General features: G+C 42.1%; 1 protein-coding gene across 1 annotated transcript in view; it reads left to right on the top strand.

The window, feature by feature from the left end:
• The window catches only part of HAPLN1 (hyaluronan and proteoglycan link protein 1), a 299,937-nt gene that overhangs the window by 50,065 nt on the left and 226,327 nt on the right, over nucleotides 1-23,545 (top strand). The gene's annotated exons all lie outside the window — the stretch shown is intronic.

The raw sequence follows: 23,545 nt of genomic DNA, 5'->3' as shown, positions 1-23,545 counted from the left end.
GGCATATAAAACGTTTTTTATAAGGACCCTGCTAATCGTTACAGGACCCCCACTCTTGGGACACCTAGGGGAGACTTTAGGGGTCCTGAATATGCAAAAACAGTGTAGATCCTCACTCGACTGTGCTCCTAGCACTAATGTTGATTTTGGGAACCACTTTACTACACCGTGGGATGTGAAATGTGCAAATTCACTATCCTTAGGTTTTATAAAACCTCTTTTAGAAGGGCCCTCCTCATAAGTACATGACCCCTCACCCTTCACAATTTACATTTAAAAGCTGTACTGCCACACAGGGCTGCTTTTAAAAGGAAATCAGGCTCTCAGCAGGGCACACATGCAAGTGCAGAAAAGGCTGCTGGCCTCTAGGCTGGACTTAACTGTAGTTGTAATCCCCCTGTCCGATTATGTACTTGGGAATTATAGGGCATGTCATGCCTATTATAAGTGTACCCTAATATATAGTGTACCCTCCTGAATGTGGATGCTTTAATTTTTCACTATATTTTGATCATAGCACTGGTCCTGGGCCTGGTTAACCAGAGCCCAGGGATTGTCAGTCAGTTACCACCAGTAACAGTCAGCATAAAAATGGGGGTGCACAGGGCACACAGGAGTACTTTGCAACTGGGACTATTTCTGGTACGAGCCTAAGGGTGTTTTTGCAGCTGGTTTTCTGAGTGCTTTTAGACAATCGGTGTTTGGTTTTCCTTTGGCCTTTAATTGATAAATGCAAGTGGGTTCTTGCATTTAGAATCAAGGCTTTCCTGAACATTTTCTCATAGTAAAATCTATTACTGGCTAATGCCCTCCATGTCCATGAATTTCAGGACCTCAAGTGCATTAGATGCACATGTCATTGAGATTAATTTTCAATGTAGCATGGAGGAAGGTGCACTTTCTTTCCTTTCCAAATTACCTGTGTATTTCATCAATCCCAGTTAAGACGACGGCGTATTCGTTGAGAGGAGTGGAAGCCCCACTCATGTAATAAACACAACCATTTTTAGGGTGATTCACAAAAGTCACAAAATTAACCTGTGCTTAATCCTCTGGTAGCTAGTCACAAAGCAGTTATGCTTAACTTAGAAGCAAAGAGTAAATTATGTATGCAGCACACAAACAGTAATAAAGTGAAAACAAAACGCAAGAAAAATCCCAAACCATATTACAACAATAGAGTAAATTTAACACAATAAAATGATACCAGAAAAGAAAAGTCCAACCAGTAGAACTGTAGATATATTCATTTTCAACGTTTTAGGTAAGTATAGCATCTAAAAGCAGAAAGTGTCACTCGCAATCATCTGGTTCTTCCACACCGGGAAAAAATCAAAAGTTCAGGCTGACCACAATGAGTTCGGTCCAGATACAGGGACCAGGTTAGTCTCTGAAAAAAGTTACTTACTCAAAGTCTGGTGTGAAGTGTTCCGTTCACACTGGAGAAGACCATGAGAAGCAGGAGAGCATTGTGAATGGTCATTGTGGATGGTCGTTGCTGTAGAGTGAAGAACAGGTCTGGTGTCATGGATGGTTGTTGCTGGAGCTTCACATTGGCGGTCAGTGTGGGCTGTTGCTGCTGTATTGGAAAAAGCAGATCTCGTGTTGGCGGTCATCGCTGGTGGTCACTGTAGCATGAAGAGTTGGGTTCACCAAAGCATCAAGCTGGTGGTTGTCACAGGTGGCAGAGTTTCCCTGCAGACTTCAGAATTTCACCTTTCTTAACAGGAGGGGTTCAAATGATGCCAGCCAAGGTTCCAGGACCCAAGTAGGCACCGCTTGGGGATCAGAAACTCACTCCACCATAGGCCAGCAGAGCACAGGAATGTCCAGATGCAAGACCAGTCAGGTCCAGTGCAGCCGGTAACTGAGAAGTTACACGGAGGCCTCTGGAGCTTGTTGTCTGTCGGTAGCTCAGTTCAGCCAACTGACCCTTGGAGTCTCTCAGGTAGCCTGGGATGAAGGAAGTTCTCAAGCAGTAAGGCACTCCTCAGGTAGTGACAGAGCAGTCCCCTGGGATCCAAAGTTTTACTAAAGCAGGTAGGTAGTCTATCAAGGAAAAAGGCAGTCCTTCTTCTGTAATGTCCACAGGTCCATAAATCTACTCAAGAGTGGCTCAGAGTCGCTCTAAAGGTCCGGGGAATCCCTATACTCCCCCCACATCTGATTCTTGAAAGGCAAGCACTTTTGTAAGTACAGCTTCTCTTCCAACCACCCTGGCAGGATGTCCCATCTTTTCTACACCTAATCCCGTTTTGTGTCACTGTCTGGTAGGAGTGCACAAAACCCAAAAGCAGAGCCATTCACAGTCATGCAACTCAGCATCTCCCTGAATTTAGTGCAGGAAGACATGGTAGAAAGCAATGACCACCAATTCAAAACCACTGAGCTACACTTGCACCTGGGTTACAACTCAACCCTAATTCTGGTGAGAAGTCGGGCCCTTCAAGGGTAGTGAAATGGTATATTCTGATACCCTTGTTCCTACCCTTACAGTGCAGGTGCAGACATCTTGGCAAAAAAGGAATAATGAGCAGTGGGCCTGTTTTCAGGGGAAAATCTCATTGTCCCCTAGTAGACAGCTCCCCTCTTTGATGCTGCACAAATAGGTGAGGCGAGATTAAGACCGGGCTTCTTGTATTCACAGTCAATTCCAATACAATTGATTTTTTAAATTATAGGCACATGTTCATAATCTTTAAAAATCTGTTTAGCTGTCATAGGCAGTGGATTAAGGCACACCTTCTGCTTAGGATCACCTGAAGGTCTTGTACTTATACCTGAGTATTGCTCTGGTTTTTGCAGTGCAGTCTGGACTCTAAATATCATTTAGACGTTCGTAGGTTTTGAGCTAAACCTCAGTGGGAGCTGGAGCAATCACAGCCTTTAACCATGTGAAGGTTGTGGCTTATTGTTGAGCAGAAATTGTTGACAAGTTGGTAATTTTGTCATCACTTTAACCAACTATAAAACAATATTATGAACTTTTTAGGCTGCAAAATGTCCAATTAGGTAACAGCCTGAGTGCCAGCATATTACCACAACTGAGGGCTCAGTTGCTATAATGCAACACCTAGGACCTTAATACGAGTCAGGAGCATAAAAGATGTGGGGATAACAGATAAGTCGAATATACATATATCCACCTATTACATGTTAATGCTCAATTTAGTGACCCTTAAGCAGGTGGTACATGTGTGTGAGAGGGCCATTCGTGTAGAGGTGAGGAAAGCCGTGTGGTGAGTGTTTGTATGAAGGGAAGGATGTTGCGTGTCAGGTGGCGAGCATTACATGCTCCCCTGTGCATTGGTAGAGCGTCAAATGGTGGCTGCCCACTAGGGCCAGGCACCACTCCCTCTTCTGTGTTTTTGAGTTGGTTCTTTCATGTAAGGAAGTTATCACATTCACCCCATCTTTCTAAAGACTATAGGGGGCCAAAGCTGCGACTTGTCCAGTCTGGGAGGAATACACAAAAGACATGAATTGTCTGGACCCTGTAACAGCTGTAATTGTACAACACACAACCTTTGCCTGCGAACTGAGTGTAGGTATGGAAAGAAGCCCCCAAACAGTGTAGCAAGATTTCTCATCAACCAGAATCATGTGTCCCGCAGCAGTGGAGACAGAAATTTGGTGCTTAGTGTCATGTTTGGGAATAGGAAGCTGGAAACTATATCGTGCCTGGAAGAGCTTCTTTGCAACCCCCTTGAAGAAAGGAGTTCACTGATTACTGGAGGGACACTAGTGGTACAAATTCAGACCCATAACACCTGGTTGCACTGGAATTCTCTGAAATGTCCTCTGTGTTAGCACCTGAAAGGTCCCATCCATCTATAAACGGGGGTGTCATTGAGTTAAGTGTTGAACCGGTCAGTGGGCCTGTACTGGAATTAGCAAAAATCTGCAAGCTTGTTCAATGACCAGAGCCAGTTAAACAAAGTACCACTTTCATGTTTCAAATTCATCATAAAAAGATATTTTAGCCTTCATTCACTATTTTGGCAATATAACAATCTCCCTAAAATAAGTTATTTTTCCCAGGATAACCAAACACAGAACACACGACAATTTTCTTTTTGATTTCCAAAGATTTTATTAGACAATTTTTTACATTATCTGCCTGCTTCATTATATTCATCAACAGGCTCATAGGGTAGGCAGCAGTCGGAGGCAGGGAGGACATTGCTCTGTATGAAGTATGTTCTTAGCTGCACGTAGCATGAATTGGTAGATATGTTGTAAAGTCTGAGGCTGTCTCTGGAAATCACGGGTAAGAGGACGCCGTCCAAGTTTTAAAAATGTGAACGCTAAAAACAGCTTTTATTTGAATCTATGAAAGGCTAGACTGTGCTGGGCACACGACAGGCACTGACTGGGGCACTCTGTATTCTGTGCTTTTTGAGGGGCAGTGTTCAGCTTTATATCTGTAAAATGCGCCAGTGTGTTCTCCTTATTTAATCCCTTGCTCTGAAAGGCGGATTGTTCCCTCAGCTCCCTGGTCACTGCTGGTTGGTGGATGCTGACTGGAGTGTTTGTGCACGGAGCCTTTCATGAATGTTTGTATATCTTTCTGAAAAGCTGCTTCTGTATTGCTGACTCAGCCTTTCAGCGAGGGACACAACAGCAATTTGTGCAATCTACCAACGAGGACAGATGCACACGTCTTTGCCACCAGAAGTAAAACGACGATTTAATATCAGCATTTTGTAAAGCGCACAGCTACCTCCAAAGAGGTGTTCTGGCGCTGGGGGCCGTCGGGAAGATTAAGTGAGCTATTGCTCAGAGTCACATGGTGCTAGGCAAACCTGCCCCCGGTGATCGAACCGTGAACCCCATGGTAAAGAGGCAGGCACCCTGGCCGCTGCGCCACACCCTTCCTTCCCCTCTGCTTCATAATACTGGTCATTGACCTGGGAATAGAGAACAAGATGCAGACCTGAGAACACGGGGTTCCTTTCCTGCCTGTGATTGCAAATTCCTGACCCAATAACAGACCGTTTACCACTGCCATGCAGGGGTGCTGGAGGGCATTGCTGGGAAAAGCATTATCTGCTCCACCTTGGTGCAGATGTGGGTGCGAGAACCTCTTGTTGCAGCCTTTCCCCGGAGTTAGCCATGCAGAAATGCACCTGTTTAATCCGGGTGTGCTGTACCCAGGAGTATCAGAGCAGGAACCACCAGGCCACTTGTAGTTGCCCAACGCAGCATCTTGTGATGAGGCCTCATGTGACCTTTGTCCTGGAGAGTCCCAGAGAGCTCCAACGTCAGCACTCTGTCACGCAAAAGACAGTTAACTAAACAAAAGTCAAATCTAAGTCAGGAACAGAGTAGGTGTGCATGTCAGAGACAGAACAGTATTCAAGGGAGGTGGAGAAGCATGATTGGGCTTGAGTTAGATTCTGAAGACAAGACTGGAGCATGGTCAGGGACGTAATGCAGACCCCTGAAGCTCCTTCGGCGTGGGGGGCCCCCAACTCTTCAGCGGGCCCTATTTAGTCCAAGACTAATGTATGTGGGATATGATAGACTCAGGGGGCCCTCATCACATTTTCCAAGAGAGTATGTGAGGGAAGGATTTATCATGAGTGTTTGCTGGCATGAGGAACATGACATAAAATGTAGATTCTTGCTGAGAAAAAATAGCATATGGCTGAATTCTACTTTCTCTTTTTTTAAAAAGTTTTCCCACCAATTTCCTATAACAAGATTCTTTTATACTTCTTTCAAGCCAGGTCACCTTAAAACGTAGGCTAGTGAGTGGTGCCAACATCAGAGCTTCAGCTCAGATCTTAGACGTCTATTTTTAAATATATTCAGTATGATGTGAATACATTCGAACAAAAAAAACAACATGCTAGGAGGTCCTTCTCACTAGTGTTTTGTGGATAGAGTTAGAGTCAAGCTGAAACGGCTTCAAACACGTTTCTAAATCCTTAGAACTCAGATCATCGCATGAATATGAAGCCCAGAAGCCAAAATTTAGAGCAATTTCTGCTTGTTTTAACCTCTGTTGTCTTAGGGTGACATTTTCCCTGTTACCAGCCTAATTTCACTGTCAGCCTGAGGAGCAATCAATCAATCATCTAAATAAAGCGCAAACTACTCCCCCTTGAGGGTCTCACAGTGCTGATGGGTGGGTGAGGGTGTCTGCGGTTCAGTCAAAGAGACAGGTCTTGATGTCCTTCCAGAATTGCAGCAGTGATGGTGATTGCCTAAGGTAAAGAGGCAGGGAGTTCCATGTCTTTGCAGCGAGGTAGGAGAAGAATCTTCCTCCAGCTGTGGTCTTGCAGATCCCTAGGATGGTGGCCAGGGCCAGTTGGGCGGAGCGGAGATGTCTGGTGGGAGTGTAGAAGGAGAGGCGGTGGTTGAGGTATGCAGGTATGGCATTATGGAGGACTTTGTAGGTGTGCATGAGAAGCTTAAAGGTGATTTTTGTTGTTAACAGATAGCTAGTGAAAGTCTTGCAAGTGGCCAGTGATGTGCTTTAGGATTGGGATGTTTAGGATGAATCTGGCTCAGGCGTTCTGGACAGTCAGTAGTTTTTTAGGGGAGTTTCTAGGTGGTACCGGCGTAGTCAAGTCTACTGATGATGAGAGCATGGGTGACTGTTGTCCTTTGATTCGGTAGGGGTCCAGTTGAAGATCTTACGAAGGAGGTGGAGCATGTAGAAGCAGAAGGATGAAAAAGCATTGATTTGGTCGTTCATTGAGAGTGAGGAGTCCAGGATAGTCCAAGGTTTTGTGTGTTGGGGGGTGTTCTGAGTGCTGCGGGCCACCAAGAGTCATTCCAGGCAGGGGAGCCCTGGATGTGGACTTTGGTCTTGTTTGAGTTAAGCTTGAGGCAGCTATCCCTCAGCCAGGAGACTACTCCCTTCATCCCGTCGTGGAAGCAGTCCTTGGCGGCTGTTGGTTGGTCCGTGAGGAAAGTGATCACAATTCCATATTGTGCAAAAAAATAATATCATAATATCATAAATCCAATCATCTAGTTATTTGGTGCCTCATTTTCTCTGCACTATCTACTTGAAACTGTGGAATTGTGTGGGATAGTGGCTGAAGTTGAATATGAAGTCATTATTGTCAAAAAGTGATCCAATGCAGGAGATCTTAGGCTACTACTGTCAGTTCCTTCAAAAGAGGAGCTTTGATTGCCATGGGTACACTTCAGGCATAGCTCAGTTGCTCAGTGAACTAATGTATCTACTGCAAGGATCTGTATTTGAAAGGTTCAAACCCCAGTGGGTACACTCAGTCTTCCATCATTCCTAAGCCAATAAAATAAGAACAATTGAGTTGGCAAAATATATGAATTTTTAGTATTTAGCACAAATGGGCCCCTTTTGATTAGTATGTTTTTTACAAATACACGTTATGTTACGTCTTAAGGGAATCTTTAAACTAACAAGTGAATTGAAGCTCCCATCATGGTGAAACAAATTTTGATTGGACCATTCTTCCATGGGTCCCAAGGTCCCATTTCAATGACCAAAGGGTGACTTACCTCATGATGCATGCTGGACCATCTGCTGCACGTTGTGGGAGCAGCAACCGTCCTTCTGCTACCAAAGCCTGAAGTAGGGAAAATGGTAGAAAGACAACTGTGTGTGTTTGTTTCCCTGACCTGCTAGTGAGAAAGAACACGTTTAATTTTAGAGGTATGCATGTGAAGGCAAAGGGCATATATCTTATGCTCTGGTGTAAGATTACAGCAATGTTTAGTGTAATGCCATGCCATATGTCTTAAGTCAGCCCGATTTTGATTTGATGTGAGAAAAACACCAAAGGGCGCAATCACAGACTGCATTTTGTAGTACGTTTCATAGTGCTAAAATAGTACTACACGTACACTACAAAATACTATTCACTAGCCTACATGCTGAGTTCTATGACTTTGTCTCTCCTATATTTTATGTGATTAGATCTCCGACCGGAATGCAGAGATCTCTGTGCACATAGCCATACGTTTTAGAATTAAATGTGGGAGCAATGGTGGGAGTAGGTGGATACGTGGATTAAATGTGAGGGGTTTAGGGAGAAGCATTGAGGGATTAAGGGATGGTAAGGAGTAGTTTAGGAAAAGACATGCACCCACCCACAAAAGAGAGAGCCCATTACTATTCACAATCTGCAACTCTATATTTACTGTTGCCCAAAAAATTCTGAAACAGTTATAAATATACTCCAATTCAGAGCTGAAGAAAAGCCAGCACCACACAGGGCCAACAAGTGATACCAAAACATTCTCCTATAGAAAGTAATAGAGGCAAGAACTTAAAAAAGCCCTTAGGAATTAATGAAAAAAACGTAACTAACTTTTAATAATATGAATACATCTAATTTCATGTTTAAAAAAATCTATGTACATAAAATTAACTATTTAGTACATCATAAATTATGTTAATATTCTTTCTTTTAAAATGTAAACATTATTGTAACTATTTCTTCCTAAATATTAAAATATTTTAGATTAATTCTATGCATAAATTTAACTTTTACTACATATTAAATGAATATGACTGTTTTTCTTTAGTTGGGATTTTTTAAGTGTTTAGAAGAAAAATCTTTTTACTATACTAAAAAGAATAATTTTTAAATTAAAAATGAAGTTAATAACATTGCAGCATTTTTTTTTTATTTTGATCTACATTTAAAATTAATATTTTACATTAATGTTATATAAATATTTAGCATTATACATTTCCACTAATTAATTTTTAAGTTTAATAAACTTTTTTACTTTTCCTCATATTTTACCATAGGGAGATTACTACCTTAGCACTGGGGACCCCTCCCTACTTGTGAAAGTTTTAGCGTTTCACTGATGCACCGACTATTGCATGTTTTGCTTTGATTTGTCCTGCTGGGGATTGATCACTTGTAGCAGCAATATAGAAGGATTTTGGCTTTGCATCTGCAGTGAATGATTCCGACTGTGACCAATAATCCTCCATAAACGCTTCTGTCAGAGAGCTGTAGCCAATCAGTATGCAAGGCCAGGATCCATGCCAACCGTCTGCATATTTATTAGACATTAGTTGCTGGGGGACTCCTTGAATGCCAATGCCTTTTCTCTGAGCGAGGGACCTACATATTGTATAGCTCCTGAACAGATTAGGGCAAAGTATTTTGGCCTTTCCACATTTAAGCAGTTATCACAATGGGTCGGTCCAAGGGGGGCAGATTTACAAGCCCCTTGCGCCACTTTTACACTGTTGCGTCACTTTTGTGACGCAGCGGCGGCGCAAAAGATGCACCATGGTGAGGGGTATTTACAAAGTGACGCATCTCCCAGATGCGTCATGTTGTAAAGCCCTGCGCCAGAATAGGCGTACCATCGCAGGGGGAGGCGTTCCGGCGCAGGAACGCCTCCCAAAAGTGGCTGAGTGAAATCTACAAGATTTCACTCAGTCACTTTTGGGCCCATGCTGCGTCAAAACCGTGCGCCTGCTTGAAGCAGGCGTAAGGATTGACGCAGCATTGTGCGCATTGGGCCCCCCTGATCATTGCTGGAGCTGCGTCGCGCTCGCGACGCAACTCCAGCAATGCGCCGCTTTTACGGCACAAATGCGTGACACATCTGTGCTGTTTTTGCCCCATGGTGCGCCGCATTGTAAATGCGGCGCATCAAGGGTGGCGGAGCTGCGGGGCACAATTACTGGCGCATCCCTGCCGATATGCAGGGATGCGCCAGTAATTGTAAATCTGCCCCAAGATGTTTGCACGTCACTTCAAAGTAAAAATAAAACGGTTACAGTTTCTTATTGGGTAAAGCAGTCCATACAGTAGAGATCTGAATATTTCTTCACTGTCCAAGGCATCTATAGTCATGTGAAGGAAAGTCTTGTGGTGCATTAAACAGTGTTATATATATGAAAGGGAACCTATGCCACATTTTGTGGCATTTCATCATTATTATATGTTATGAATACAGTATTCTAACTTTTAGGCCCACATGGATATGCATATAACACGTTCATTGTGCCTATCATTTGTTAAGCTCTGGATGGTTTCGTGGCAAAATCTTGTGGGGGGGAAAAGAGGACAAACAAAGGCGCTAGAAGCATTTCTTTTGCTGATTACTTCGCTTTCCGGAAGGTAAGACATTAATACTTCTGGGTGGCAGGAGCATGACGGATGGTCTTAAAGGTAACTGGCAAGTAGTTTGAGCCCGAGACATGGGTGTGCAGCATCTTTCATTCTCTCCTACAAAGCTCCTACGGTAGGATTTGATTCACTAACATATGCGATTGATTTGTGCATATATTAGTATATTGAATTGAGATTCATTTGCTTTGGAAGTGCTTGTTTGTAACAGAACAGACAGCGGAAGTGGCCTATGTCCCGATCTCATCCCATTCCTCGTGAATTTTGCTATGGATCTTTCCCTACGATGTCATTTGGAAAGGGGGTGGTTGACATGCATACAGTAGCGGGAGACAAGGTTCACGTGCCTGAGTGAGTCTGGGATAAGACAAGCAAATATAGCAAATGTGAGAGAGAAATATAGGTAAAGAGAGACATAGTGAGGAAACACATGATGAGAGGCAGTGTGTATGTGTGAGAGAGAAGTGCAATGAAGCTGGAGACATTCTGAGGAAGTGACAAAGACTACATTAGTGGAGGTTACAGTCTGCGGGAAGAGTGATGGACTGAGGAAAGACAAGACAGCAGATTGCATTGGATATTATCATAAAATGTGGGGGAGAGGGAATAGTGCATTGAGGGTAACTGCATGTGTGCAGGGGCGGTCTTAGGCATGGGCAAGCTGTGTACCTGCACAGGGCTGCCAAACCCCAGGGGCCGCCACGCCAATATATATCCTTAATATAATAATCCTCTGAGGATGAATACATATTTGCGTGGTGGCCCCTGGCAGGGATTTGGCGGCCTGCAGCTCTGTTTCACTTCCAAACACCCTGACCCCCCCCCCCCCCCCTCTCCGCTGGCCTCGGCGCCTGCGTACCTCCGGGGACCCCCTACCTACGCTCCCTGCCCAGGGCCGCCATGAGCCTAGAGCCGTCCCTGATGTGTGGAAGAGACAAAGGAAATGAAGCAAGCACAAGCTACAGGCCAGGGAATGAGATCGAGGCAGATGTGACCGGGGCCAAACTTGGCCGTAGCAGGCATCGGGTGTTTTCCCTGTGGGCTGGAAGGATGAGGACTGGTTTTGGATGAATGGGTGCTGTTTTTGTTACTGGGTGCCACAAACTGCTGCAATATTGGCCCCCTGAAACAAAAAGCAGCAGCAGAGTCTCCCCACCCCACCCCACCCCTACCCAGGCCAGCCCGACATAAGGGATATGCATGTAAATGTGTGTGAGAAAGAAATGGGTACGGAAAGAGAGGCCTTAATAAATGCGAGTCACTGTTTGCATTAGAGTAGGGAATGCATGGAGTGGACATGTTGGACCAGCTGAGGAAGCAGAGATGTACGAGTGAGCGTGTGTGAGAGTCCTTGGGGAGAGAAGTAGGTAAGCTTGAGGTTACTATGTGAGAAAGCACAAGACTCCAAAAAAGAGAGAAGCATGCAGAAAAGAAGGGGGGCAGATTGTCTGGGATTGCTAGAAAGTGAGCGCTACAATACTCATGACTGTCAAAGAGGGAGAAATACATGTTAGGCAGAGAGATAGAAGAGAACGAGATTGACTTTGCTGAGCTGCGCGAGAGAGTGGAGGAGGGGAGAAAGTGAAGGCGGATGAAGAAATTCCGTTTTTTTCTTGTAAGAGGCACAAAAGATCTCTGTGATAGGGAGAACTGCAGGAAAAGAGACAAAAGTATGCCCCAATAGTACCCCAGCAGTCTGAGTGACAAAGAAGGAGGCTAGACTTAGGATGCTCTCACATAGGGATAAGACGAAGTGTCAGGGTGTGTTTATACGAGGCATAGAAACTGAAGAAGGGCTCAGCAACACGAGTAGTTGGCCACGAAACAGTAAGTGTATGCAGAAAAGAGGGTAAAGTAATAGAAACGAAGTTGCACTATGTCCTGTAGATGTGGTCAAAGAAAGTGAAGATACTAGTCCAACTGTGTTGCACCGTGCGGTTTCAGCAGGGTCACTCCAGAGTTTTTCCTGCCTTTCCTGAAGCCGTTTTTTATGGCTTTTAAGACTGTTCACTTTTTCCCTTCTAACGAGTGGTAATGTGTTCATGCTTTCCCTTTTAAACATAGTCAAATCGGCCTATATTCATTGGTACATTAATTTACTTGTAAATTCCTAGTGTATGGTACTGTGTTTACCTAGGACCGATAAATTAAATGGTACTAGTGGGCCGTAGCATCCAATATGCTACCCTTTAAAGCAGTACTGTAAAAAGATGTTTTAGGCCTGCTAAATCAGCCTGTAGGGCTGTTCAAAACTGACAATTGGATCTGGCAACATAAACCTTCTGCCAGGCCTAAACCTTCCTTTTGAATACATATCATTCACCACTAGGGTAAGCCCTAAAAAGCCCATAGGGCAGGTTGTATGGTATTTAAAAAAGTAGGACGTGTGTGTTTAGGTTCTGTCCTGTAAAAAGATGTGTTAGGCGTGCCACTGCAGCCAGAAGGGTAGTTTTAAACTGTCAATTCAGCCTGGCAAAATAGAACTTTTGCCAGGCTTAAAGCATCCTTTTTTATACATATCAGTCACCCCTAGGGTAGGCCCTCAACAGTCCATAGGGCAGGGTAAATGGCATTTAAAAAGTCGAATATGCATGTTTAAGTTTGACCTTTCCCGACGTTGCAAAACTCCTAAAGTAGTTTTAATTTTTGCATAGACTATCACTGGGTTACCTTATTACACCTAATAAGTGATATTTTCAGTTTGGTTAAAGAAAGAGAAATACGTCCTCTCAATCGAATTGTAATTTAAAATCCTCTTCAATAGTAAAGTCAGATTTTAGGTTATGATTCTGAAAATTTTACTTTTTATAATTCTGCATTGTTCTGCTTAAACCAAATATGCCTTTCTGCCCTCCAAATGACTGTCAATGGATCTCCTGTGTGTTTGTGTATTCCTTCCAGACATGGGACAAAAGCACCAAGGGTGTGGGGCAGGGTGTCCTTTTTCATAGCAGCATATCTGTAGGTACTCAGCCTTCCTGAGCTTCAAAGAATAGTCTAAGGCATATGCCCACCCCATTCCTGACTTCTAAGGGCTGCCTGTCCTGCCACTGTCAAACGTAGCTCACGGTGTGCACCTGTTTCAACGCATTTTTTACAACGCACTACTGTTACAACGCATCCATTACAACGCGGATACTGTTACAACTCATGTTTTTACAACGCATTTTTTTACAACGCAGGTACCTTTACAACGCATACCATTACAACGTAAGTATTGGTAAGTATATAGTTATTTTTTAATTGTTATATGTTTGGGGTAAAGGGGTATTTTTAGGGGTTAGGGTCAGTTTAGGGTTTTTGGGTAAAGGGGTATTTTTAGGGTTCAGGGTCAGTTTTTAGTTTTTGGGTAAAGGGGTATTTTTAGGGTTCAGGGTCAGTTTTCAGTTTTTGGGTAAAGGGGTATTTTTAGGGTTCAGGGTCAGTTTTTAGTTTTTGGGTAAAGGGGTATTTTTAGGGTTCAGGGTCAGTTTTTAGTTTTTGGGTAAAGGGGTATTTTTAGGGTTCAGGGTCAGTTTTCAGTTTTTGGGTAAAGGGGTATTTTTAGGGTTCAGGGTCAGTTTTTAGTTTTTGGGTAAAGGGGTATTTTTAGGGTTCAGGGTCAGTTTTTAGTTTATGGGTAAAGGGGTATTTTTAGGGTTCAGGGTCAGTTTTTAGTTTTTGGGTAAAGGGGTATTTTTAGGGTTCAGGGTCAGTTTTCAGTTTTTGGGTAAAGGGGTATTTTTAGGGTTCAGGGTCAGTTTTTAGTTTATGGGTAAAGGGGTATTTTTAGGGTTCAGGGTCAGTTTTTAGTTTTTGGGTAAAGGGGTATTTTTAGGGTTCAGGGTCAGTTTTCAGTTTTTGGGTAAAGGGGTATTTTTAGGGTTCAGGGTCAGTTTTTAGTTTTTGGGTAAAGGGGTATTTTTAGGGTTCAGGGTCAGTTTTCAGTTTTTGGGTAAAGGGGTATTTTTAGGGTTCAGGGTCAGTTTTTAGTTTTTGGGTAAAGGGGTATTTTTAGGGTTCAGGGTCAGTTTTTAGTTTTTGGGTAAAGGGGTATTTTTAGGGTTCAGGGTCAGTTTTCAGTTTTTGGGTAAAGGGGTATTTTTAGGGTTCAGGGTCAGTTTTTAGTTTTTGGGTAAAGGGGTATTTTTAGGGTTCAGGGTCAGTTTTTAGTTTTTGGGTAAAGGGGTATTTTTAGGGTTCAGGGTCAGTTTTTAGTTTTTGGGTAAAGGGGTATTTTTAGGGTTCAGGGTCAGTTTTTAGTTTTTGGGTAAAGGGGTATTTTTAGGGTTCAGGGTCAGTTTTCAGTTTTTGGGTAAAGGGGTATTTTTAGGGTTCAGGGTCAGTTTTTAGTTTTTGGGTAAAGGGGTATTTTTAGGGTTCAGGGTCAGTTTTTAGTTTTTGGGTAAAGGGGTATTTTTAGGGTTCAGGGTCAGTTTTTAGTTTTTGGGTAAAGGGGTATTTTTAGGGTTCAGGGTCAGTTTTCAGTTTTTGGGGTACAGGGTAAAAAAAATTAAATTTAATTTTAAATTAAATTATTTAATAGTAAATAAATTAAATTAAATTACATTGCATTTTTTGGGGGGTTGAGGGTCAGTTTTGAGTTTTTGGGGTACAGGGGTACATGGTAAAAATAATGTTATATTTTTTATTAATTTACAATAATTAATTTAAATTATATTTCATAAAATTAATTTAATTTATTTTTGGGGTTTAGGGTCAGTTTTCAGTTTCTGGGGTACAGGGGTACATGGTAAAAATAAAGTAATATTAATTTAAATTTAAAATAATAAACGGAAATTACATTATTTAATATTACATTAAATTATATTTTTAAAATTAAGTTACTATTATATTATTAATATTAACATATACTTACCTATACTTACGTTGTAATGGTATGCGTTGTAAAGGTACCTGCGTTGTAAAAAATTGCGTTGTGAATACATGCGTTGTTACAGTATCCGCGTTGTAAAAACCGCGTTGTAACAGTATGCGGAGTAATAGTCCGCGTTGTAACATCATATATCCGTAGCTCACGCCTAGGCCTAACTGTCCTTTGTTTCCCTAGACAGTTTGGCCCTAAACTCAAGAAAGTGGGAACATTAGACAAAGGTAGCATGGCAAAAGGAATAAAAGATGCACCTTCGCAACCTCTCAACACTCCTGGACCTCAGGCACGCCTGGACTAGTGAAAGATTCACAAGAAGGCCTGTCCTACTGGCTGAAGAAGGAAGATTGCCTACTTGCCTTGAATCCAGGCTCCACTGAAGTGACTCCCAGGGTAGGTTGGCATGCCTCGTTTGTGTGTTACTGGGACACAGCAACTGTCAGAGGCCTCTCCAGCAATGTCTGAGCTGACCAGCACCCACTGGACCTGCCCGATCCCTGCTGCTGACCTCTGTTGGAGTGAGTCCTGATCCCCAAGAGGTGTCCCTCCATGTTCTGGACCCTTGGGTGGCATCAGAGAGAAAACTCCTGCCTCAAAATCACAAGTCCTAACATCCTGGGGTAGATCAAGAGGTTTTGGGCACTTTGAAACATGAATGAACTCCTGGTGTCGCCTAACCAACACCTGCAATGCCCACTGACACAAATCTCCAGCAATAAACTGCGTATGGTATGAGTTCCAAGATCCAGGGCCAACGGTGACTGTATGCATTGACCACCAACACAAAGATTAAGGTATGACCAGCTCTTCACACCAAACAACGGCTGTCCGCAATGTCCAGCCTGCTTCTTTCATCGACCTCCACTATAAAGCTCTGAAGCAGGTCCCCATGTGGGCTTGTACTCAGAGAAGGTAAAATATTCAGTGGAACAGACCAGGTCCTTCAATCCGACCCACGCTTCATTATGGTCAGCCTGAACTTTTGATTTTCCTCCAGTCCAACGCGATCAGATAACCACAATTGGAGCTTTGTGCTTTTTAGGCCTATTTTCACCCAAAACTTTAAAATTCATAACTCTCTTGCTACTGATTGGATTTTTGACACTTTGATGTGATTATATGCATTAACATTTATTTACCTATTTATTTACTAATCTTTCCCCTATTTTTCAAATATTTTTTTGGATTTTTCCTGTATTGCGTTATTACTTTATTACTGTTTGAGTGCTGTAGAACTACTTTACACATTGCCTCTGAGTTAAGCCTGACTGTTTTTGGGCCAAGCTATCAGAGGGTTAAGAACAGTGACTTTTGTGGCTCTCCCTGACAAGGATTGTGTTTATTATTTGAGATGGGCTCTCACCACTCTCAAATAATAACCCAATTTGTTAAAAACTGTACACAGAATCGCCTGCTGCATTTTTAGACAGGTAAACAGGAGGAAGAACTATCCTGACTTTGACTACTTATGAGCTATAAACTAAATACAAGTATTTTCTTAGTGTAAAAAGTGCCAGATGTTCTACATACACATTAAACATTCCTAGGGGCTTTTAAAAAAGAAATGTGGTAAGTAGATCTTGTAAAGCACTTGTGTGAAAAAGTAGGAAATCATCTCATCATTCATGTGTCAATCAATCAATCAGGTGTTTGTAAGGCACGCCAATTAGCCGACAGGATCTTTAGGCGCTAGGGGGGAGGAGGAAGCTCTGAATCAGTTGAAGCACCAACTCTTGAGGACCTTCCTGAACATACGCATGGTAGGGGAGTGTCTGATGTTCACAGGTAGCTTGTTCCAGGTCTTGGGTGAGATGTGGGAGAAGGCTCTCCCACCTGTTCTGTTTCTGCGGATACGGGGGACCTCAGCCAGGGCGAGGCCGGCAGCACATACACTCTCTTGGATGCAGAATAATATACCAAAGAGCCAATACCATAGGGTGAAGGAAATGTACTCATATGGGTTGATTCTGGATGGGATAACAAAGCCTAAAAACATGACTAACCAGGGTGGCTCAAACAATCCTGTCTAGCTGAAGAGGGCTGAACCAAAACCCTTTCTATGTACTTTGTGAACAATGTGCTTCAACACAACTAGCATTGTCAAGCCAGACCTGAAAATGGGCTTGGGGCTGCAGGGTGTTTCTCTGCAAAGAAAACAAAAATTTGTAAATTGATACTCTAGCAATTTACCAACCTAAATTGCCCATAGGTTCCCTTACTATTTCCAAGCCATTTGCCTCTACAAGCTTGAAGGAGAAGGTTAATATTTGAAATAGTTCTTACACACTCATGGGCAGATTTACAAGCCCCTTGCGATACTTTTGCACCGTGGTTGTATCACTTTTTATGACGGAACAGCGGCACAAACAATGCGCCACATTGTGGCACATTTACAACGTGACACATCTAGGGAGATGAGTCACATTGTAAAGTTCTGCGTCCCATTATACCTGCATCAGGTTTAATGTGTACAGGGTGGCCGCTCCCACGTAAAAAGCCATGTAGAACTGATGCAGTGAAATTTACAACATTTCACTGCATCACTCTATGCTTTCACTGCATCAAAATCCCTACACCTGCTCAGACCAGGCATAAGGAATGACGCATGGCTTTTTAAATGGGACTCACCCATATGTTGTGGAGCAGTGCTGGAGTTGCATAACTTTCATGAGCAACTCCAGCAATGCGTCATTTTTGGGTCGACACATGCTTCAGAATTTCTAACGCATTCATCAATCCTTGCGCCATGGTGCGCTGTATTGTAAATACAGTGCTTCCATGGTGGCGCAAGGGTTTCGTATGGAGGCGCAGGGAAACTAACATATCAGTAGAGATGTGTCAGTTTCTTGTAAACCTGCCCCTTATTAGCTACTCCAGTTCGTGGCAATTGTATTGCAAGTTCATAGTTCTGTGCAGATGCATTTGATTTTCAATAGGAAAAGGGACACTTAAAAAAAAGAAATAGATACAACTATACTAGGATAACATTTAAGAAAATGTTGTCTCGGATTTAAAGTTCATCGATCAAAACATAAAGTATGTCTGATTTTTCAAAATCGAGAACAGATTATCAAGTGAATGCTAGAGGCGTTCTGATGTATTCCTATAAAGAATGCAACAGACATTAGTGCTTTCAAGACTGCACTGCAGCAGCCTCCCCGTCTTGCTACAATCAGGCTGTCACTCAGCAGTGACATATTACTGAGGGGTGGTTGGCACAGCCTTTCTACGGAACAACATTATCCCCTCACAGGATGTGTGTCTGTTCATTTTGATAGTCAGACGAACTGTAAAAGAATAAGGCTCTGTTTTGCTATGAAATACTCTTTGTACGTGTAGAAAGAATATGTAGCAGAGGTCATTGCATAGTACGCGTGCTATAAATGATGTGACATTAGAAACAATGTTCTTTTATGCCTGCACACCAGGCATACATGTGGCAAGAAATAGGGAGAGAACCAAGCTATCACTTTCCTGATTTTTTTTTCATTTGCTTCATAGAACTTCCAATACTATACTGTTGAGAAGAAGATGCCCTTATATATGCTGAATGCTTTGTCTTGTACGCTCTAGAGAGAGCACTAGTCACTGAAACCGGCACTGCCAACAGGCTATTTTGCCCGCCGACCCCCCGAGAAAGCCCGCAATAGGGATTCCCAGTGATAGGTACTAATTGACCGATAACAACAATAGAAGAGGGGTAAGTCAAACACCTACCTCCTAAAGGCTGCAAATCCGGCAACCTTACACTATCACAGGTCCTGAAGAAAGCCCCCCGACCCGAACGGGCACACTAGGGCTGAAACATGTCGACCTCTTACATTGACACATCAGTGCGTGAGATCAGTAACTTCATCTCCACACACTCCACTCTTTTTGTTTTACCCTTCCTCGTTTCCAACTGAATAAGGTTTTTTGAGTTGAGACATAGGCAATTTTAACCCACCTCACTTGAGCACTATTTTTATCACTGATCACTACTGTATAACCAGTTGGTCTACCTCCGGGTAGAGGTTAGCATACCACAAACCCACTAATGATGCTGTCATGTTAAAGAACTAAGCGAACAATCATGATATATTGCCCGACCATCTATGCACGTGATTGAGGTTTTTTAAGACGGCCAATATACCTGACCCTAGACACACAGGTACAAGTGATCCATTTTCTCTTGATTATTATTAACTCCCAGAAGCTGAATGGATCCCAGTTTCTCTCGCCCCCCTTTGATCAGAGACGTTGGTGGTGTATACATTTTAAAATTACTCAGTTCACTTTTTTAGTTTCTTTATTTAATTGATTTGTTTTGTTCTGGGAGCAGTCGAATCCTAGATACAGAGTGGGGGATGGTGGACAGTGTGGTGTCACAAACACTGCGAATTGAGCAATGTCAGCTCATGGCAGCTGAAAAAAAGGGAAGACTGATATACCTTTTGTTCGAATTAATTTTAGCTATTTGATTGCACATTTTGCAGTGTGATCAGAGTCAGAAGGCCCCCGTTCCTTGCTACAGTGTGTGCTGGTTTGAAAACACTGTTAAGAATCGCTTTCTTTTGACTCGTGTGCAATACCAGGTACATTGTGACTTTTTAATGACTACCACAAGTGATGCCATGTTTCATAAAGTGGACACTATATGACTGAAGCATTGCATGTAACACATATCCGGGCTTTACTCATTCTGTTATGCTTTGGAATCACGAGAATTACTTTCCACAATCCATGTTCCACATGACTTTACTGCTTAGTCCTTGTCCTGCAAGTATATACTGATATTGACACTTCATTTACAATTAGAGGCCCCAAAGTTATAGGGGCCGATTTTAAGAGGACAAGATACCCACATAGTAGTAGATTTTAATGGAACAAATAACATATTATGGGTATATTAGACAAAAGTAAAAGGAAATGAAATAACTTTTGGCCATGGGTAGTAATTTTGCTTTCTGTGTGGGTTCCTAAGGTTTTTTTTTTCCTTTTTGTGGACTAACTAATTCATCTGTCATTTTTTACTCTGGGCATTGTGATACTTCTTTTCACTCTCACGGTGCATTTGCTTATTCACAAACAAGCTAGTAAAACTGGTCACATCCAATTTGCTTATTTAATTAGCACAAGATGTTCACCACAATTTTCATGAAATTGAGTGGGCTGAAATGTCCATTTACACCCCCTTCGTGCGACTGGAAATCAAGGCTCCGTGTTCACCTTTGTGGATTGGATGTCTGTAACCTGAAACCCTGCAGTAGCACGTCAGAGTAAAGCGTACGTTCCCTAATGTATAAAATAACTTTTTCTCTAACAAGTAGAAAAAATAGTTTATGCATTTGATGGGTCACCTCTCCATGCACCTTGTGGGCCACAGGGTCGGTATAAAAAAGACATACTAAATAATAAAATAACATATGGCCCTTCACTAAACACATAGAGATAGCTGCTTTTAGTGTCTATTTGAATTAAACTATGATAATAAATCGACGAGGTTGGAAACTATTCTCTGCAACTGAAATAATACAACTGCTTCTGACAACAAGAGAGAATGGGATGGGTAAACAGCAGTCCCGTATCTGTAAATTCTACACTTGGGAGTGGAAAATACAGGTGGCCAAGCAAAAGGCCCTGGCGGGAGTCTGACTTTGGACAAAGTTATGTCCGGAAGAAGCTATGGTGCAGTAGGCTTTCATCAGGGAAAATCTCTACCCTTTTCCTGTTCCTGGATAAGGTGGAGAGGTGGTTCCTCATTTCTGTAGGGCAGGCATAGGAGGAGAGTAGGTGCTTTAGAAAGAGTAGCCAAACTCCTCCAATGCCTGGACAAAGGCTCCTGTGATAGTACCCAAAGAAGCTAGACAGAAAGTTCGGCAAATGTATGTTAGCTGTTGATGGGTGTTCTGCAGGGATTAGGACATGAATTGTCATCATTCATTGATTAATGCACTGAATACTACACCATGTGCTCCTCAGAACATTCCTAGACATGGAAGACTCAGAAGAGGGAGAAAGTGTCCTTTCTGGTCTACCAGTGAAGAAACATAAGATGCCTCCTACTTCCACTCAAGCTCTGGGACAGGAAATGTTCTCCAATGGTGAGTTGACTGGCTTTATGTCCTGCCTAAAGGGACACAAAAGCCTGAAAAGTGGGTCCTCCATCTATGGGAGAACCAGCTGATCAGTTGTGAGTTGAATGATCTGGACCCTAGAAACCTTCTATGGAAGCCTGGAGGCTGTGAAAGAGTGCATGATTGACTTTTCAACATCTTCAAAAACTGAGGCTTCGTCATATTATTGGTCTTTCAAAGAATAGGAAAAACCAACCTAGCTCCTTGCAAAAGCTGCCACTCCGACGGATAATGATTACTCATTTGGTACACTGTAAACGAATTCTAGCAAAGCACCAAAGTTATTTTGAGGCACCCTTAGAACCCTCCCTCTCTACAGCCTCCTGACTTTCTTGGCTAGAATTGTCTGAGAACTGAACCCAGACTTAAAGCCTTATTTATCAGCCAAACAGTGGCAGATGTCTTGTCTGCTGTGTTACAAATGCATTGATATCAGTGCTACTCTAAATACAGCAGATGGAGCATTGGACACTTTTTGACAGATGTCTCGCTTTCACTAAACTTTAAATTAGGCTCTGAGTCCCATAGGACATAGGCAAGTCACAGAGGGCCCGATTCACAGAACTAACTTAAGACAAAATTCTGAACTTACTACCATTTTGGTATTCACAGAAGGCACTTACTCATTTTGGTATTCACAGAAGACACTTACTCATTTCGGTATTCACAGAAGTTAGGAGTCCTAACTTTCGGACTCCTAAATGCCTTCTGTGAATACCGAAAGTCTTAAAATTAGGATTTTTCTCAGTTTAGTAGTAGTAAAGTTAGGACTCCTAACTTTAGGACTCTTAAATGCCTTCTGTGAATACCAAAAGTCTTTAAATTAGGATTTTTCTCAATTTAGTAGTAGTAAAGGTGAGAAAAATCTGAATTTTAAGACTTTCAGTATTCACAGAAGGCATTTAGGAGTCCGAAAGTTAGGAGTCCTAACTTTACTACTACTAAACTGAGAAAAATCCTAATTTTAAGACTTTCGGTATTCACAGCAGGCATTTAGGAGTTCGAAAGTTAGGATTCCTAATTTTACTACTACTAAATTTAGAAAAATCTTAATTTTAAGACTTTCGGTATTCACAGAAGGCATTTAGGAGTCCTAAAGTTAGGAGTCTTAACTTTACTACTACTAAATTGAGAAAAATCCTAACTTTAAGACTTTCGGTATTCACAGAAGGCATTTAGGAGTCCTAAAGTTAGGACTCCTAACTTCTGTGAATACCGAAATGAGTAAGTGCCTTCTGTGAATATCGAAATGAGTAAGTGCCTTCTGTGAATACCAAAATGGTAGTGAGTTTAGGATTTTGTCTTAAATTAGTTCTGTAAATCGGGCCCACTGTGTCGTTGGCTTCTACAAATCTAGCTTTGTACTACATGGAGCGTTTGGTAACAAAACTGAAATCTTCAGCAAGACCTTGAGAACCCTATATCCATATTCTAGGGACTAGGGGCCTGGTTTAGAGCTGGTGAATGTATTACTCCATCACAAATGTGACAGATATACCACCTGTCGTATTACAAGTGCCATTGGGAATAATGCAGTTGTAATAGGGTGGACATCAGGCCATGAGCCTCAAAGTAAAACACTAGACCAGTGTGAATGGGAAGGCTTACTATCTCTGCTCCATCATGGACAGCATGAAATGAGACCTAGAATGACACCTAAATGGCACAGTGAATATTGATGTGGATTGATGCTTTTCATTTTCTTGGCAATTTTTACTTTAGAAAAAAGAAAATACATATCTACGCTTCTCTTAATTCGGTTTTCGCCATTTTTGTGCAATTTTGCTTATTGCACTCTTAATGGTTTTTTTATAAATTCATAAAAATGTTTTAGTATATATTTTGACTTGAGTATTGATTGATAGTACTTGAAACTATCACACATTTCCTTGAGATTGACCTCCCTCTTGTGCCATAGGTACCAAATGTGAGCAGAATTTACCCCTGTGAACTTTGTTGTAAATTAACATAGTGTCATATTACGATGGTGGAACATCCCTAGCAAACTAGTTACACACTTTCTCACACTATCATACACAAATTGGTTATTTTGGGTGTATTAACGAATGTACAGATATCTACGTGCAAACTCTCTACACTTATGGAGACACATACAATGGACCTCAATGAATTTGTTGCAAGCATTGCACAAAATTTCAGGAAGTGAATCCGTCCTCTTTCTTTTACATGTGTATGCAAAGGGAAGCTATATGTGGCAAAAATATTGTAGGAAAAAAATCCACATTTAAAAATATTAATTCATGTGTAGCATATGAAGTATTAGCATGACACACATTTGGTTAGGACAATGGATCGATACACTGTTCACTGTGAATTTGTGCATGTGGGAGTGTACTTATTACAACTTGCATGCATTAAACATGAGCTGAAAGGAAGTGCATAGGCTAAAAGTGATTAATTAAAGACATGAATATATAAAACATTTGCACTTTTGC

Source organism: Lissotriton vulgaris, chromosome 3_1 (assembly GCF_964263255.1).
Source record: "Lissotriton vulgaris chromosome 3_1, aLisVul1.2, whole genome shotgun sequence".
NCBI classification, from domain to species: Eukaryota; Metazoa; Chordata; class Amphibia; order Caudata; family Salamandridae; genus Lissotriton; species Lissotriton vulgaris.
The sequence above is the reverse complement of the archived record's forward strand: the minus strand, read 5'-3'. Positions and strand labels throughout refer to the sequence as shown.